An 18,998-nucleotide genomic window follows, 5' to 3' on the forward strand; every position below is an offset into this window, starting at 1 on the left:
ATTTACATCACACAAAAGGATAAACATAGAATTATCATGGAATAAGTATATCAACATACATGGACTACAATAAAGCATAAAATTAATAACATACGATCTAAAAATAAAATGATAGACGACGTTGTTGTTCTTCTTGGTCACGCTGGTGCCATTGATTGAATTCGTTTGACAATTCATTGATTCGATCTAAAAACGAATCATCGATATTAGCGGGCGTCTGACTATTCCCAAATCCCTGAGTGTTAGTGTTTTGTTGTGTTCCCAGTCCAAAATCCCCGAAGCTTATCCATCCTTCATGCTCACCTGCACTGTCGTGCTCATCCCTACACTGTTGCTGTTGGGACTCGATATGTGAATAATATGGCTGGGATAGGGTGGCCTCAAAATCATCATCTCTCTCATTTTCTCTTAGATCCCCTTCCCACTCTCCCTCATTAGGTGCAATATCATCGACATATTGTGGATATATTGGCTGGCTGCTTCCTCTTTCATGCCGCTCATCAGTTTCTTCAATATCTTCATCACCGATAGCCTCAAGGAACGCTCTCTTGTGCAACACTGGCTCCTCCTCTTCGACTACCCATCGGTCTGCTGTGTCTGTGACAAATATTGTGTCTAAGTCTATCGGCCCATAGTCTTCAAGCTTCCTTCTTATTTGTCGCTCTCTGAGGTTTAAATTATAATGAACGTAGACTAGTTTATGAAGCTTCTCAGAAGCGAGTCAATTCCTTCTAGTAGTGTGCAACCATTGGAACGTACTCCAGTTGCGCTCACAGCCAGTAGCAGAACATGTTTGGGAGAGCACCTTGATTGCTATCCTCTTTAGGTGAGGTGCATCAGTACCATATATCTCCCACCATTCAGCTGGATTAAAATGTAAAAAGCATTGGAAGGGCAAGAACAATTCATAAGATTAAATATATGAATAAACAAAATATTAGCGAGGGGATAACCTGGATCCATCATAGTTCGAGAATTTCTGGCAAGTCTAGTTCCGAAGGATCCTATAGCATCCCTATACATAGCAAGCTAAAACAAATATATTACGTTTTAGTGCATTATTCCTCACAAATATAACAACTCAATGAAGTTCTTACCGAAACATTAAATAATACCTCTTGTATTGCTGCTACTTGGTTTCGATGGCTTCTCTCCAACCTTGCAATAATGTATCTGACCCCTTCCATAATCTTGTGGGGTTGTTCAGGTGTCAAATAGAAAAATTTTGGGTTGAAGTAGTAACCTAAAAAATATATAGGTAGAAAAATGTCATTTACAATTTCATAAAAAAATGATTTAAACTGAAACATTGTAATGATATAAATATATATTTACCAGCATAATGAATTGGACGTCCGAAATTTGGTGTTCCACCTCTTTTCTATAATCTCGATCACTTTGCTAGCAAAATTACACTTCTCCCCAATAGCTGATTTCGCCCTCTCAATACCTTCATAAAGGATACCCATGGTAGCTTTCTTATCAGCATCCACCATTCTTAACACCGTGACCAAAGGGGCAGTGGCCTCTACAACACTGGAACATCGAGACCAGAACAGCCTATTTGAGATTATGTTATCCACTTTTACACCGGTACTGGACTTCGAGAGGCGGTCATTTAACCACTCTTCACAAGTAAACAATCTCTTTAATGCACCTTCAGATTGTCGAATGGAGTCCACAGCTAAGTAATCGGTCGCAAAGCGGGTTATGGCAGGCCTGATTATCTCTTTTTTCTTAGAGTGTTCTCTAAACAGAAATAATATTTTCGAGTGGTTGTATATAAATCTCGACACCAACCTTGCTTCATCTAGAGTCTCCTTAACAATTTTGATCTCACCGATTTCCTCTAACATAAGATCGATGCTGTGTGCAGCACACGGGGTCCATACTAGATGCTTCCTCTTATCCATCAACTTGCTGCCTGCAGAAACACATGCACGGGCATTGTCCGTAATAAACTGGACTACATGCTTATCCCCCACCTCCTCCACTATCTGATCATATAGTCGTACGTAGAAGTTTGCATCCTTCTTCGTCCCTGATACGTCTTTGCTAGACAAAAAAGCTGTACCTTTTGGGGAATAGGCCAAGAAGTTTAAAAACTCCTTTTTGCTAACTTTATTCAACCAACCATCACTCATGAGAGTAATTCCTGTCCTTGGCCAACTCTGTTTATATTCTTCAATCCACTTTTTAACTTCCTCTACCTCTTCGTCTAATATTGGCCCACTGAGCTCATATGCCGTCGGGGGTTTTACCCCGGGCCCGGCTCTCTGGATTGCACTAACCATAGGTGGAAAATATGGGCTATTGGCTGCATCAAAGGGAATCCCTTTATCGTAGAACCATTTACCAACATATCTCCCTAACATATTTCTTGTACCTTTAACCATGCCTTTTAAGGTCATCTGTTGTGACTTAGGCTTTGAGAGAAATGGGTCTTTACGACCATGACCTGCAATACTGGCACTCCTAGGTAACTTAGAAACAATTTCTTCAATAACTGATTCTTCTTGATACATATTGCCACCAACCTCTCCATACATATTTGAGCTGGGCCAGCCATACATACTCGAGCTGGACCCGCCATGCATATCTGAACTAGGCCCACCATGCATATCGGAGCTAGGCCCACCATGCATGTCTGAGCTAGACCCACCAGGCATTCTAAACCCACATTCCCTCTGATATTGTTCATGTAAACTCAATCTTGTGGCCATGTCCAGCTCATTATTATATTGCTCTTTTAGGTCATAATTATATTGCTCTTTTGTATCATTCCTGCTTGATGGTGTATATAAACTAGCTATCTCCTCATTCATCCTATGTTTGGCAATTTTTTTACCTTTGCTAGCATTAAGAATTGCCACCATCTGTTTTTTTACATTACTAGGGACACTAGTACATGCAGAAACTTCTCCCTTAACCCCTGCCAAGTGTTGCTTGAACCTATGTACCCCACTACTTATCACTCTTTGACAGTAATTACAAATAATTTTGTCTTTCTTGTTGGGATCAAGTCTGACCCCATGTTGCCATGCAGGGTCTTCTGTAGATCTTGACATGATTCAACTGTTTTAAGATGTAAAAAGTTTAAATTAACCTGACAGTTCAAAAAGAAAAATAATCACCATATGTAGTGATAATATGTTGCGGTAGTTCATGTAGTCATATTCGTTGTTATTTGTTATTGCAAAATACCTTTTTTGACAATAATATTTCATACATATCAATTACAAACATTTAGAATAATACAAAATGCAAGCTCCAAACATGGCTACAACTCAATTATCAAGAACATACATTTTTTGTATTAAAAAATTAATAATAAAAACAATTCTTCAAAGAGCCGGCTAACATCAGTCATTCCAACTTAAAAATCCATGAACAACAGATAAAAAAAATACAGTTTTGTATTGAAAATATAATAACATGCATTTTTTTGCGTAAATAATCCATCAACATACAATTTTTTCAACAAAAACTTTAACAATAAAAATTTAAAATATGGTTTAATACCTCATGATAATTAAAACCTTGTCACGATTTTCACATCTTTTCGGAAAATCATCAATTTTCAAAAAATTCGATCATGAAAAAAAAATTACAGCAAACTCAAACAATAAAAATTAAAAATTAGGTTTAAATGTTTAATACATCATGATAATCAAAACTTTATCACGATTTTCACATCTTTTCGAAAAATCATCATTTTTCAAAAAATTCGATCATGGATAAAAAGAAATAAAAAGAAAAAAGTACAGCAAATTTTCAAAAAATTTGATCATGGATTAAAAAAAAAAATTAACAAATTTTCAAAAAGTTCGATCATGGATTAAAAAAAAAATTTCATAAATTTTCTAAAAATTCGATCATGGATTACAAAAAATTCGATCATGGATTACATAAAATTCGATCATGGATTACATAAAATTCGATCATGGATTACAAAAAAAAAAAAAAACATAAAAAAACAAAAAATTCGATCGTGGATTACAAGAACAAAAAAAAACAATTCCATCATGGATTACAAAAAATTCAATCATGGGTTACAAAAAAAAAAAACCACAAAAAATTCGATCATGGATTACAAGTAAAAAAAACAAACATTTTGATCATGGATTACAAAAAAGTCGATCATGGATTACAGAAAATTCTATCATGGATTACAAAAAATTCGATCATGGATTACATAAAATTCGATCATGGATTACAAAAAAGTCGATCATGGATTACAGAAAATTCTATCATGGATTACAAAAAATTCGTTCATGGATTACATAAAATTCGATCATGCATTACAAAAAAAAAAAACAAACAAAAACAAAAAATTCGATCGTGGATTACTAAAAAAGAAAAAAACAATTACATCAAAATTCAATCATAGATTACAAAAAACTCTATCATGGGTTACATAAAAAACAAAAAACAAAAAATTCGATCATGGATTACAAAAAAAAACAAACATTTCGATCATGGATTACAAAACATTCGATCATGGATTACAAAAAATTCTATCATGGGTTACAAAAATAAAAAATAAAAAATAAAATTCGATCATGGATTACAAGAAAAAAAAACAAACATTTTGATCATGGATTACAAAAAATTCGATCATAGATTACAAAAAATTCTATCATGGGCTGCAAACAAAAAAAAAAAAAAAAATTTGTTCTTCACAGAGTCGTTTTACATAAGCGATTTTAACTCAAAAATTCACCTCCAAGTGAATAAATTACATCCAATTGACTATATTTTCTGATAAACAACAATATAAGGAATCAAAAACCTAAATTTTTAACACATTATTTCTAATATATCATGAAAACAAAATCAAAAGGCGGAAAAAAAAAAAAAAAACAGCGGAATTTGGTTCCGCGGACATCTCACTGTTCATATCAAATTTCTTGCTGTAATTGACCAGATTACGTAAAATTGAAAATTTTAAATCATACTAGACACAATAAAGATTAAAAACCCTAATTATTGAACTCATTTTGTTCAAAATATGCCATGAAATAAATCAAATGGCGGAAAAAAAAAAAAACCCAAAGTTCTTACCTGTTTTTGTGAACCGAAGCCTTCAATCTCCAAAAAAGTCTGTTTTTCTCAACGATTATCACAAATTAGTAACAAAATCTTTTGATTCACAGCTTTAAGATCAATATGCCTACAAATTTTGAAAGATTCATGCCCTATTTGGCATGAAATTTCAGAAATGGCGGAAACCCTAAACCCCGAATTTTTCTTGATCCAAAAACAACCAATTTTTCCAACATTAAATCGTTGAAAAAGCTGAATAAAGCTGTTTACAACCTGCAAAACAGATCACGTGCCGAAAAAAACAAAAAAAATGATCAAAAAATGACAAATTTGAAAAAAATCCGTGAAGAACACTGTGCAGCCCGTGTTCTTCACGGACTCGCCGATTCCGTACAGTGAATCGGCGCGTCACTGTGCGGAATCGTCCGGTTCTCTCTAGAACCGGACGATTCCCGGTTTTTGAACCGATCCGGTCCCTTTTCGTGAATTCCGAGTCGAACCGGGCGAGTCCGGTTCGACTCGGCAATTTTTAAAACGCTGATTTGAACAATTGATTTTACTTTTTCTTTAGAGGACTAATATTTATGGTGCACTTTTTTTGGTAGATGGTGTAGATCTCCAAGCCCGCATAGTAATAGGTGCGGCCATGGACGCACCAAACAATTCTCCTTGATAATATTGAGAAAAACGTTTATATAAGGTTGGAACCTTAAAATATAGAATTAAGGTGCACCTAAAAAATCTTTGTAAAAGAATATTTTGAAGTTGAAAACCCTCCAATTAATTATCTGGAAATTGAGATGTATGAATAAGAGAGAAAAAATGATTTCAAGTCCAAAAACTAGTGCATTTTCCAGCACATTATCTAGACGATCCATTTTCAATTTTTCATGTGTTTATATATCTACTTGATTTGAACTATTTTTAGAGTTTAAAATTTTTTAAATGGAGATAAAAATGGATTCTTAGGGAATCCTATGAATTTTTTATGCCAAATTTACATCTTATGATAATATTTAACGGTGCACTTTACTTTGATTATTTAAAGTTGCAATCTAATTAATGATATATGCTATTAAATTTATTGATGCGCTATTGATTTTCCTTGTACATACTATTGATGATTATTATTAGTAATAGAAACCTCACACAAAATGGCCTATTAGCTCAGTTGGTTAGAGCGTCGTGCTAATAACGCGAAGGTCGCAGGTTCGAGACCTGCATGGGCCATGAATGTAATTTTTATCCCATTTTTACTCAAAAACAGTACAAATTTTTCTTTTTTTTTACTCAAAAACAATGCAAATTTTATTCCTTTTTTTTACTCAAAACAATGCAAATTTTATTCCTTTTTTTACTCGAAACAATAGCTCAATGCAAATTTTATCCCTGTTGTTACTCAAAAACAGTGCAAAGTTTTCCTTTGTTTTACTCAAAAACAATGCAAATTTTATTCCTTTTTTTACTCAAAACAATACCTCAATGCAAATTTTATTCCTTTTTTTACTCAAAACAATGCAACTTTTATTCCTTTTTTACTCAAAACAATGCAAATTTTATTCCTTTTTTTTACTCAAAACATACTTTGTCCCAAGAAATGAGGTGAAACTTTGTCTTGTCTGCCTGTCCTAACCAGAGAAAGTTCCTCATGAGCTGATCAAGGCTTCAGTGCATTTAGAAAAGAGACATAAAATATACAGGTGCATTGGCAAGGGTTGCCTTGATAAGGGTGGTTCTTCCTGCTTGGAAAAGAAAACTCCCTTTCCATCCAGCCAACCTTCTGTCTACCTTGTCGATAACATGGGACCAGAGCCTCTTCTTCGGTTTTCCCAGCCCGAGATGTAGACCAAGATAGGTTGTTGGGAGGTCATCGACTTTACATTCCCAAGATGGAATTAGCTCTCTGATTTGGTTGTTGTCAATTGATACTTCCATCATTTTGTACTTATCCATTTGACCTTGAATCCCGTGGCCAATTGGAAGCACTTGAGAAAGAGTCTCAGGTTTTCCACGTCAATCGGGGAGGCAACAAGGAAGACTAGTGTATCATCAGCATATTGCAGATGCGACACTATTCGGCCCCGACGTGAAGTTCGAAACCAGTCCCAGCTTGGTAAAGGCGGGCGAGAGACCGGCTAAAGACCTCCACCGAAATAGCAAAGAGGAATGGGGAAAGAGGATCCCCTTGGCGAAGGCCCCTCGAAGAAGGGAAGAAACCCTTGGGGGTTCCGTTGATGAGGATTGAAAAGAAAGGATGGGAGTAGCAGCCTCTCATCCACATTCTCCACCTATCTCCCAAGCCCATTCGTAACATCGTCCAAAACTGACCAATTAACTTGGTTGTAGGCTTTCTCCCAGTCAATCTTGAAGATTAGAACAGGCGTTTTAGACATGTGCCTTGGATGAATACATTCATGGGCAACCAGAGCCCCATCAAGGATTTGACGATTTTTTATAAAAGCTGACTGTGAGGAAGAGATGACAGTACGGAGGACCTACTGCAGTCCAAAGGCCAGTACCTTGGATAAAATTTTGTAAGTGGAGTTGAGCAGACTGATGGGACAGAAGTCCTTAAGTTCCTCGGCCCTTTCAACTTTGGGTACAAGAGCAATGAAGGTGGCATTAATGGATTTATTGAGTGTACCCCGGAGGAAGAATTCTAAGAAGAAGTCTAAGAAATCCTGGCGAAAGGGGTCCCAAAAGATTTTAAAGGGGGCTATGGGAAACCCATCCGGCTAGATTATCGAGAGCTTTAAGGATTTCATCTTCTTGGAAAGGACGTTCCAGCCAAATACCCTGATCTTCCGTAAGGGTGAAGAACTCTAAATCAGCCATGGCAGGTCTCGATACATTTGGGGTAGAGCAAAGGTTCTAGGAAAAAGCTAGGATGGCTGACTCTATCTCTTTAGGCTGATCCAGGTACTGGTTATTTACTTTAATGCAGGAGATTGAGTCGTACCTCCTTCGACAGTTAGCTATTCTGTGAAAGAAACGACTGTTGTGGTCCCTTACTTTTAGCCAGTTAACTCTTGATCTTTGGAATCAGTAAAGCTCTTCCTTTTTTAGGGTGGAGAGATATTTAAATTTAGATTGGGTTCTGAGTTCAGCTTCACTGGTAGTCAAAGGGCGGGATTCTTCTAGGCTGTCAAGGTATTGTAGGGTCTTAAGGAGGTTGGACTTAGTCAAGGAGTAGTTGCCAAGAATAGAACGACTCCAAGATTTCAGGGAGGCCTTAAGCAATTGGATTTTAGATAGCAGTCTATAACCAACTCTTCCTGTCACCTGGCCATCAAAGGAGTTCCACCAGTTTGGGATCAAGGAAAAAAGAGACTTTTCTACAAGCCAAGCCAATTCAAACCTGAAGGGTTTGGGTCCTTTATTCAAGGGTACGGTGGAAAAGAGGATGGGACAGTGGTCCGAGACAAGTTTTGGTAGGGTGAGGGCGTGTGAGCCCGGGAAAGTTTCCTCCCAGTCAATGGCTAAAAGAAACTTGTCTAGTTTAGAAAGAGAGGTTTGAGCCGAATGGCTGGACCAGGTGTAGCGGTTACCCTGCTGAGGAACATCTAAGAGATCATTCCTAAAAATGAAGTCCGAAAAGTCTATCATGCCTTGAGAAATATTGGAAGACGACTTGCGCTCATGAGACCACCATGTTATATTAAAGTCTCCCCCCAAACACCAGACAAAGTGAGGGAGGGAGGCCACCAAGTCCAATTCAGACAAAAAACGTGGTCGGATGGAGGAGGAATAAGGGTCGTAAATGACCGAGAATTTCCAATTTCACCCATCAGAAACACGAGATAGCAAAATGGATGCAGAAAATTCTCTGATATGAGAGGAGAGTAAGAGCTGATCAGAGGGATCCCAGATCACCTAAATGCCCCCTGATCAGAGGCTCATGTGATTTGGTTTCAGTGAAGCAAGAATGGTTGGGCAGTATTTCGAGGACAGGTCCTTTACAGCCTTCCTTTTGAAAGGATGGCCTAGACCTCTAATGTTTCAAGTGATAATCTTCATGGTTTGGGGGAAGGAGAAGAGAGTGAGGCTAATCGAGTTGATCGCCTCAATGATAGAATGGAGGATAGGGTGGGGGGACCCCCAGAGGTGGAGGGACCCTCGAAAGAGATGACGAGAAAAGATTGAGAAGCTCCCTTTGGCCTTTGAACCCCACCTTCTGTTGACTCTGGGCATCTGCGAACATAAAGCGATGAGCTGGTCCTTCAGGCCCATCGTAGTTGAACCCATGATACGAAAAATCTCCTTCATTTTGTCAAGGTCGAGGTTGAGTTCCTTCCCATCTTCATCATCATTGTTGGCCATCGAGGAAGATGAAGAGGGACGCAAAGCCGGCTCTTTCGTGTCACAGTCGAGCCCATCCCCGTCGACCCCCTCATCTTCAGCGTCAGGCGAGGGGGGAGAGAAGGACGAGCCTTGGTCCACGAAAGTGTCCAGAAGCTGGGGGTAAAGGTCATGGGGAAGGGGAGGTAGGGCGGAAGGGTGGGGGGAAGGATCAGTACGGCCAGAAAACGAAGAGGGCATAGGAGGAGGGGGGACAGGATAAGGGGACGGGGTGACCTCAGGCTGAATAGGTGCATGTTGTCTAGAGTGAGAAAGGGAAACAGGTGGGGCAAAGAGGGGGTAGGGATAAGGGAGAGGGGTGGAGGAAGGAAGGAGGTAAGATGGATGGGGAGGGGGCACCAAGAAGGCGTAAAATTGAGTAGAGGAGACATAGTGGTCGGACAAACAGAAGTTACCAAGAAGGTGATGAGAACAGAAGACCATGCTTACTTTGATGAGATAAGGGGCTGGGGCTGAAGTAGAATGTACAAAAGGTTCAAAATAGGTCTGATTAGCAGAGGCAAGTAACACAAAATGAAAGGGTCTGTCCATAGTGAAAGAGGGAGGCAGAGAAGAAGGTAAGAGGGAGGGAAGGATTAGACGAGGAGGAGGTGAAGCAGGGTGCGACAGAGGGCTAGGAGAGTCAAACAAAAGTCCACAAGTTATCTGTGAAGTTTTAAAAATGTGCTGGAGCCACTTGGTGATTCCCTTAATGTCATTACGTGGGGGAGAAAGAACAAATAAAAGAGTTTGTCATGGATGAGAGGCAGTCTATAATCTCTAAAGTGTTGAAGAGCCCGACATGAGTAGTAGAGTTTACAAAGGTTACATGAGTGCTTGGGTTGGTGCTAAGCAGGAGGGCGGATTGGTTCAGCTGAGGGGGAGGCAGAGTAGAGGTTGGAGGCTGAGCGGATTAGTTCAACTGAGGGGGAGGTTGTGCAAAGGTTTTCGAAGTAAGGGAGGGTAGAGAGTTATATGTGGTCAGAGGGGGGGACCTGAGTGTGGGAGAGAGAGATGGAGAAAGTTGAGCTTGGGGGTAGATGAATTGTCGGTAATGTCGGTAGAGGGGGGGGGAGAGTGAACTCTAGGTTCCTTAGGGTGAGAGGAAGGAGAAGGGGAGGAAAGAGGCATAATCCTTGCTTTAGAGGATGGTATAGAAGTTTATGATTTATTTAATAGATGTTTTAAGATTACATATTATTAATTGTCAACACTGAGAACTACCCTGTAAAGCCAGGGAGCCCTATTTAAACTTGGACAAGGATCTCATTTTTCAAGTAAATGGAACTCGCTCCTATAAAATATATCCCTCACTCCATACTATGTTGGGTCATTTTTCCTATTCAAGTCAAGAAACCCAAAAACTTGCACTTGGGAACTTTCCAAATCAGAGGATTCCGCTCCCCAATATTATTGTAATCGATCCCATCTAATAGAGGAACTCGATCCCCAACACACATGGACTGTTCCCTACGTTTGCGATTGTACGGACATCGATCGCAAACAAAGGGATCTCAACGGCAGTTCCCAATCCCATTCCCAACAACTATGGTATGACATATCCCATTTTCATAATATACATAATTCTGCAATTAAAATAAGTTGCATAATTAAATAGGTATTGATATTAGGGGCTGAGAGCAGCCACTTTGTTAGGCCTGTATCCAGTCTACCCCTCCCGGCCCTGTGCAAGCAGGACCATAACCAGCTTACGGCCCTTAGATATATTAATGGTTGGCCTACTGACTAAAAACTGGAAACTAAGAAGGAAGTTCTGACGATATTGACAAAAACGACTTCCGATCATAGCAACCAAGTCTTTAAAGTAAGAGATTTTCAAAAAAGATATCTTTTTAATCTTATTTAGAAACATTTCTTAGGGATTTAAGGCTAATGTCAGAAGGTCGTTTTCTCTAATTCCTTTCTCATCTATTTTGTATGTGATTCCCTTTTACATTAATTATAAGAAATGAAATGGTTGTTCCTTTATAATTATAGATAGAACAATGACCATTTAATGAATGAATGACGAATTTTCGAAATCCTTATCTGTTCCATTGTGCATGTACTTCAAGCATGGAATTTGAATAAACTTACAGAAGTACATCATTCTCTATCTCATTTCTTTAATATATTGAGTAATAAGGAGCCATTGCAGGAGAAAAAGCAGTATCCAAGGCCTTATTTGAATTAAGTTCCCTAGAAAGGTAAAAATGAAATTAGCCCAAAGAAGAAAACCAAGCAAATGAAAGGATTCAATTGTTTGATTGACATTAGAGAGTATTTAGTAGTTTGAGTCTTCAGATGTTCTACTTTTGTTCGCAGCTGGTGATATGCCATAAGCTGCAACTAGCAAAGTTGGAGGTGGTAAGAGCGCCTTCCATCTTTGTAAACAAGCAAACACAATCAATTCTGTACAAAGCTGAAATAATGCTTAAATGGTACAATATCGTCAATCAAAGAGAAGACAAATTTTCAGTCAAGCAAACTAAATAAAACTAATATCTAGATATTTTTCCATAATGCAAAATCATTAAAATAACATAGAAATGTTTACGAATTCTGGAATGGAACAAAATGGAAAAGGATGTGTATCAACCTATTTTTTGTAGCAAGTGAAGTGGCATTAGCAAAACAAGCAGCTAGATGAACTTTTGCATGCACTGTTTTCGTATGCCTGAAGTTCAATAAACCAACTTAGAAACCAGAACAAGGTATAATGAGCTAGGAAATTATGACTACACAAACTGAAGATAGAAAAGCAAGGGTTGCAAGGATGACATCAGGAACCCAATATTCTAAGAACAGATCCATGAGGACAATAAGCATGTTAGAAAACTAATGGTCATAATTCAGTCTCGGTAGCTCCATAGAATTTTCACCAAGTTACTACTGGATATGGGACTATTTCAAAATTAGCATAAATGTTTTTTTATAATAGAGGAAACACTAATGTAATGTTTGAAGGATCAAGGGAGAAAAACAAGGGCAGTTAGCATTAAAGTCTTCAGGCAGTAGTTTGCATCAGAAAATGCATTGATTCATGGTCATCGACACAAATATAAGAAATTTATTTGTAAATTATTTGGCAGCAAATTTGAAGGGACAATTCAATCTTGATCATCAAGGTTAACAACCGTTATTTGGACCAGCCAGATGAGATTGAAACAGCAATCTTAAATTTTTTCAAGAACCTATACTCAGCTCGTTCTAGTCCTAGACCAGCTATGGCTGACTTAGATTTTCTGACCCTCTCGGAAGAAGAGGCAACATAGTTAGACCGTCCATTCCTTGAAGACGAAATCCTTAAGGCCTTAGAAGACCTAGCCAAAGACAAAGCTCCTAGGCCTGATGGATTCCTTGTGGCCCCTTTCAAGATTTTTTGGGATACCTTTCGCTTGGATTTCTTAAATTTCTTTGTAGAGTTTTTCCAACGGGGTATTCTCAACAACTCCATCGATGCCACATTCATCACTCTGGTTCCTAAGGTGGCAGGGGCGGAGGAACTTAAGGATTTTCATCCCATAAGTTTGCTCAACTCCTTCTATAAAATTTTATCTAAGGTCCTGGCCTCTAGACTTCAAGAGGTCCTCCTGTCGGTCATCTCTCCCTCACAGTCGACCTTTATCAAATATAGACAAATCCTTGATGGAGCTTTGATTGCCAACGAATGCATCCATTCCAGGCACCGTGCCAAAAAAAACCTGGTCTTATTTTTAAAAAAGATTGGAAAAAAGCTTACGACCATGTTAACTGGCCGATACTAGACAAGACAATGGCTCGAATGGGTTTTTCAGACAGGTGGCAGCAATGGATAAGAGGGTGCTATTCCCGCACCAATTCTTCGATCCTCATAAATGGAACTCCCAAAGGTTACTTTCCCTCATCGAGAGGCCTTCGCCAAGGGAACCCTCTATCCCCTTTCCTCTTTGTTATCTCGGCTAAGGTTTTCAGCCGCTCACTGGATCTCCTTTACCAAGCTGGCCTTCTTTCAGGCTTTAAGTCCTCACGTCGAGGGCCTATTGTGTCACACCTGCAATACGCGGATGACACACTAGTCTTTTTAAACGCCTCCTCTCCCGAAGTGGAAAACCACAGAATTTACCTCAAATGCTTCCAATTGGCCACGGGTTTCAAGGTTAGTATGGAGAAATCGAAAATGATGGGCAGCGCTATCACCATAAGCCAAACTAGGGTGCTCATTCCTGATTGGGAATGTAAAGTGGAAGACCTCCGTACGTCCTACCTAAGTCTTCCACTAGGTCTCGAAAAATCGAAAAAGAGACATTGGTCCCATGTGATAGATAAGGTCGATAGAAGGTTGGCAGGTTGGAAAGGGAGATACCTATCACAAGCAAGAAGAACCACCCTTATCAAAGCAACTCTGGCCAATGCACCAGCGTACATGATGTCTCTTTTTCAAATACCGGCCTCTGTGGTATACCGCCTTGACCAGCTCATGAGGAACTTTCTCTGGTCAGGGTAGGCTGAAAAAACTAAGTTCCATCTCATTTCTGGGGAGAAGGTACGCCTACCTAAACACCAAAGCGGACTGGGAATTAGAAACTTAAGAAAACAAAATCTTGCCCTCTTAGGGAAATGATGGTGGCACTTGGCCACCCAATTAGACACACTTTGGGCCTAGTTGTTGCAGAATAAGTATAATATTCCAGACCATACCAGGATCTCAGAAACAAAGCCCTGGTCTAATGCTTCAGGTGCATGGAGGCCCTTTACTGCCACCCTTGAACTTTTCAGGAAGATTATCAGATTCTTCCTAAGAGAAGGCAGTAGAGTTCGATTCTGGACTGACCTATGGATAGGTCATGCCCCTTTGAGGGATTGCTATCCCTCTCTGTTCTCCATCTCCATTAATAGAGAGGCTACCGTAGAGGACGAGTTCAGAATGGAGGAAGGCAGAAGACGATGGCAGCCATCTTTCAGAAGGAATCTTTCTGAGGGCGAATTTAATCAATTCCTCTCTCTCTCCTCACTGCTACACAATACCTTTATCTCTATCCTTAGTAGAGATAAATTGGTATGGTCCCTTGCACCTTTAGGGGAGTTTATTGTGGCTTCTTTCTATAAAAAGCTTATCCAACTCCTACTTTCCCCTTGGACCCAACCTCGATTCTATCACAAGTTTGGCAGTCAATTGCACCCTCAAAGGTACAAACCTCCAACTGTATTCAAGGTTCCAACAAGGCTCTTACAGTGGATCACCTACAAAAGAAAGGAATCCCAATTCCCAATAGGTGCATCATGTGCTTGAGTCAAGAGGAATCCAGCAACGACCTTTTTGTACATTGTAACGTGGCCCATGATCTATGGGGCCTGTTGTTGCAATTGTTTGGGGTCCTTTGGATAATACCTCCAACAGTTAAAGACCTTCTTCCTTTGAACTTGGCCTCGCACTGGCTAGAGGCGGGTAGAACCCTATGGAAAGCCACTATGGCAGCAACAATTTGGACCATCTGGAAAGAAAGATATGCCATAATATTTCAGGGACAGTCCTGTCTAGCCCCTTCACTATTCCACAAGGATACATCCTTAGTAACCTTCTGGGCATCAAACCATCATTTGTTCTTTGGTATCCCAACTGACTCATTCATACCGCAGTGGGAGCAAATTCTCCTCCACAAACCAAATAAAAATAAAGTTATAAGGGCCTGGGAACCTCCCCCCCAAGAAGCAACCAAACTGAATTTTGATGGCTTCTCTTCGGGAAACCTAGGACATGCAAGTGCGGGAGGGGTCTTCAGAGATCACCATCAGAATGTACTATTTACTTTCTCCGAATATCTCGGCATCCAAGATTCACAGTACGCTCAACCTATGGCTCTCCTTAGAGGCATACAAAACTTTGACCGATCTTGGGGACAGTTACTATTAATGGAGGGTGACGCTAGAAACATTATTTCTTGGGCTTCTAGGATTGCTACCCCCCTAGTATCTTGAGTTTATTTATGATGAGATTCAGTATCTTTACAGGGATACGCCCGTCTTATGGACGTATATCTCGCAGACGTCGAACAGGTTCACGGACTTGGTGGCCAAGGGCGGAGCCAAGGCCCACGTTGATCAATAGGCCATACCACAGTTGGGTTTGGGTCGGCCACAGAGCACGCACATCCTTCTTGGTTTGGGGTTTTTTGTGATTTACTCTCTCTACTTTCTTTGTACATTTCCTGAATACTGTGTTAAGGGATAATTTTATAACCCCATTTTTCTCTCTACTTTCTTTTTACATTTCCGAAATATAGTGTAAGGGGATTATTTTATAAACCAATTTTTTATAGGGTCGGATGACCTATTCTTTTTACCAGGAGATCTATGTACTTAAGGTACTCCTAGATTTACTTTTACCATTTTGTATCTATCTCTGTCATCAATACAAAGTTACAATTATCAAAAAAAAAAAATTCTTTGGGAGCAAATTTGATTAAGACTAGATACTATAATTGGGCAGAAATTTTGTATACACCATGGTCAACTGATGTCAACACTCGACCACTCCCCAGAGGCATAACTTTTTACCTAGATGTCCATTAGAGGTGATCCAAAGCTTAGATAATGAAAATTTTATTCTTTTTTACTCAAAACAATGCAAATCTTACGAAAATTTTATTCTTTTTTTACTCAAAATAATGCAAATCTTACAATAATTTTTTTACTCAAAAACAATGCAAGTTTAATTCCTTTTTTTACTCAAAACAATGCGAATTTTATTCCTTTTTTTTACTCAAAACAATGCAAATCTTACTTACGATAATCGAATTTTTTTTTACTCAAAACAATACAAATTTATTTATTTTTTACTCAAAACAATGCAAATTTATTCTTTTTTTACTCCAAACAATGCAAATCTTACTTACGATAATCCATTTTTTAAGCTGCAGTTGTTTGCACAAAACCATGCAAAAATAATTTTAAAGAAAACGATGCAAACTTTACTCACTATAATTAATTTTTTTAGCTTTACTTGTTTACACAAAACCTGGCAAAATTTACTCTATAATTGTGATGTTCAAATCCGTTGTATATCTACAAGAAAAATCTTTCCCATTTGTTCTCAAATGAATCAGTCTTCTCACTGGTAGCAATTTTTTTTTTTTTTTTCTCATATAATGCTTAGTTAATATTATATTTAACAATTATATTTTCGTTTTAAGGAATGGACCCAAGGCCTAGGTGGAATATGCGGCGATGTGCAGCAATATGGCATCTTCAGTTCCATACCAACTTAGATAACATTTAAAAAAAAAAAAAAAATACTAACATTTTTGTTATGGGATTGTATATAATGAGACTTTTTACCTTTGGTACACGGTCACAATTACTTACAACCATCTGATGTGAAATCTGATAGCTTACGTATGTCACAAAGTTCCAAAAAAAAAAAATTAGCTTTGATCTTGGTCAATTGAATAGATGTAGCCGCTCAATTTCACATTCAATGATCAAGATCAATTGCGACCATCAAATACTAAAGGTAAATGGTCTCATCATACTCTTTCGTTTTCTAAATTTCCAAAAATTAAGTGTGAAAAGGTCCTCCACACAAATGCATCCATGCATGAGCAATCTTGTTACACATGCCTGTTGCATGCTCTGTATAAGACTAGTAACTCATTTTTCGTCTTCGACAATATGGAAAAGATACATTTTAAAACTATGGCATTACTTAGTGGGAATATATACAATGAGACAATTTACCTTTGATATATGTGGTCACAATTACTTACAACCATCCGATGTGAAAATTAATAAGTTCGATATCTTATAAAGTTCAAGAATTTTTTTTTTTGAAATTGAGCATGGTCAATAGAATAAATGCAGACCACCCAATTTGATGCAGAAAAAAATTCTGAATTATAATTTTATTATTTTTCGAATTTATCGTTTTAGGAAAGGGCGGCATGAGTTATTAGGAAAGTTAAAGAGGAAATTGGTGTGAGTTTGTTTTTTAAAATTTATCTTATATTAAAGTGGCTTTAAAGATTTTGTTAGATTTAGTGATAGATTTAAAGGGTACTTAAATAGAACAAAGATAATGTATTCAGATACGGGGAAGATCAACCCTATTGAGAAATATGGTGTGTGACTTTTAAGAGAGATGATAGTTTCGTTGAGAGAGAAAATAGGGGGAGAGATCTAGATGGTACATGAGAGTGAGAGCGAGAGAGAAATTATATTTTGGCATTTTTTTTATTGTTTTTTTTCTTCAAAGTCTATTTAAAAAGCGCTGTCATTTCATTGTAAAATATGAGAGAATGAAAATTGAATAAATTTGGTCATGTGAAAAGTTAGTTTTGGGGTAGATTCCTTACAAGGTATATTCTCTTGACCTTTTTATTATTATTATCCATGCATCACAATTTCACATCCAATGGTCAAGATTAATTTTGATCACCTTCTACCAAAGGTAAATGGTCTCATTCTATACTTTTAGTTACTTATATTAGTTTGAAATAAAAGTATTTTTCTACATAAAAATGCTAACACAAGAGCCCTTCTTTCACAATTCATTTACCAACACGTCAAATCTTTGAAGAACTGCAGTTGCAATCAAGCAGCTATACCCGTGGACACAAAATCCATCAGATGTTGAGATGGAGGGTCTATTCAGAAACCCCAAACGGACAGTCCTGATCAGATGTGAAAGAGAGCAACAAAACCATCTTTTGAGCTCCAAATCATTTTTGTTGTGTTTTTTTCACAATAATTTTTTAGTTCTGAGCTTTTTTTGAGTTTGAATCCTTTTTACGTTTTTCGGAATCACTATCATGAAGGTTAAATAAAAGGATTTGCAGGTTTGGGTCCTCAATCCATCTCCAAATTCCTTTTACCTTACATCATGGCAAAACATGAATAGTTTTCAATCAAATCAGTTCTCATACGAATCAAAACAAGAATAATTTCCAGTCATCTCAGTTCTTGTACATACTTTCTCTTATCTCTTAGATACCCCATATTTCAGGATAACCCCATTGCCTCACACCAATAGGATAAGGGTGTGGTTTGTATTAGGCCGCGGCTCCAAACAATCAAAATAGGGCACACCTTTAAATAGTGCTAAAATATATTGTTTTAATATTATAAATTTTTAATAACCTAAAAAATTATTTTTCTCTAATGAAAAATTCAAAATTCAAAATAGTGTAGACCAAACAAGATGCACTATTTTCAATACTTCAAAAAAAAAAAAAAAAATCCTCAAGTCGATACATCTTGAAGGTGAGATGATCGAATTGAGGGTTTTTTTGCATCGAAACAACCTTCTTCATGAACTTTTGAGGTTCGCCTTGATTTGATTGTTTAGATCCTTGTCTAAACTATTTCTATAGGATTATGAGAAGTATTCAATACAATAATTCACTTTTGGTCCAAAGTGGTCACAGTCATCATCTGCCACGCGATGCAAAATAGGTGGGCGGTAAGTAAGCGTGTTCCACGAGCTTGATTCAAAGTCCAGTAAATTTTTTCCTTAAATTTCTTAATAAGCCCCAAGCTATTAGATTTCATGTCCAACAGCTAAAAGCTAATTTTGACCAGCTTATGCCAAAAGTAAATAATTTTATGGTACAAAAACCCTTTTTTTTTTTTTTTTTGGT

At 38.0% G+C, this 18,998-nt stretch overlaps 1 long non-coding RNA gene and 1 other non-coding gene across 2 annotated transcripts; one reads left to right on the forward strand and one right to left on the reverse strand.

Annotated features, from left to right (window-relative positions):
* Window positions 1–730: 730 nt before the first annotated feature.
* On the reverse strand, window positions 731–1,204 carry LOC148781129 (uncharacterized). The gene is made up of 3 exons (XR_016060561.1): window positions 1,116–1,204; window positions 954–1,029; window positions 731–864 (listed from the first exon to the last, which is right to left on the reverse strand). It is a non-coding gene; the product is annotated as an uncharacterized LOC148781129 (long non-coding RNA).
* Window positions 1,205–6,202: 4,998 nt separating this feature from the next.
* TRNAI-AAU (transfer RNA isoleucine (anticodon AAU)) lies at window positions 6,203–6,276 on the forward strand. The gene has a single exon. It is a non-coding gene; the product is annotated as a tRNA-Ile (tRNA).
* Window positions 6,277–18,998: the final 12,722 nt, after the last annotated feature.

Source organism: Amborella trichopoda, chromosome 8 (genome assembly GCF_054954075.1).
Source record: "Amborella trichopoda isolate Santa Cruz 75 chromosome 8, AtrichopodaSantaCruz75HAP2 v2.0, whole genome shotgun sequence".
In the NCBI taxonomy this organism is placed as follows: Eukaryota; Viridiplantae; Streptophyta; class Magnoliopsida; order Amborellales; family Amborellaceae; genus Amborella; species Amborella trichopoda.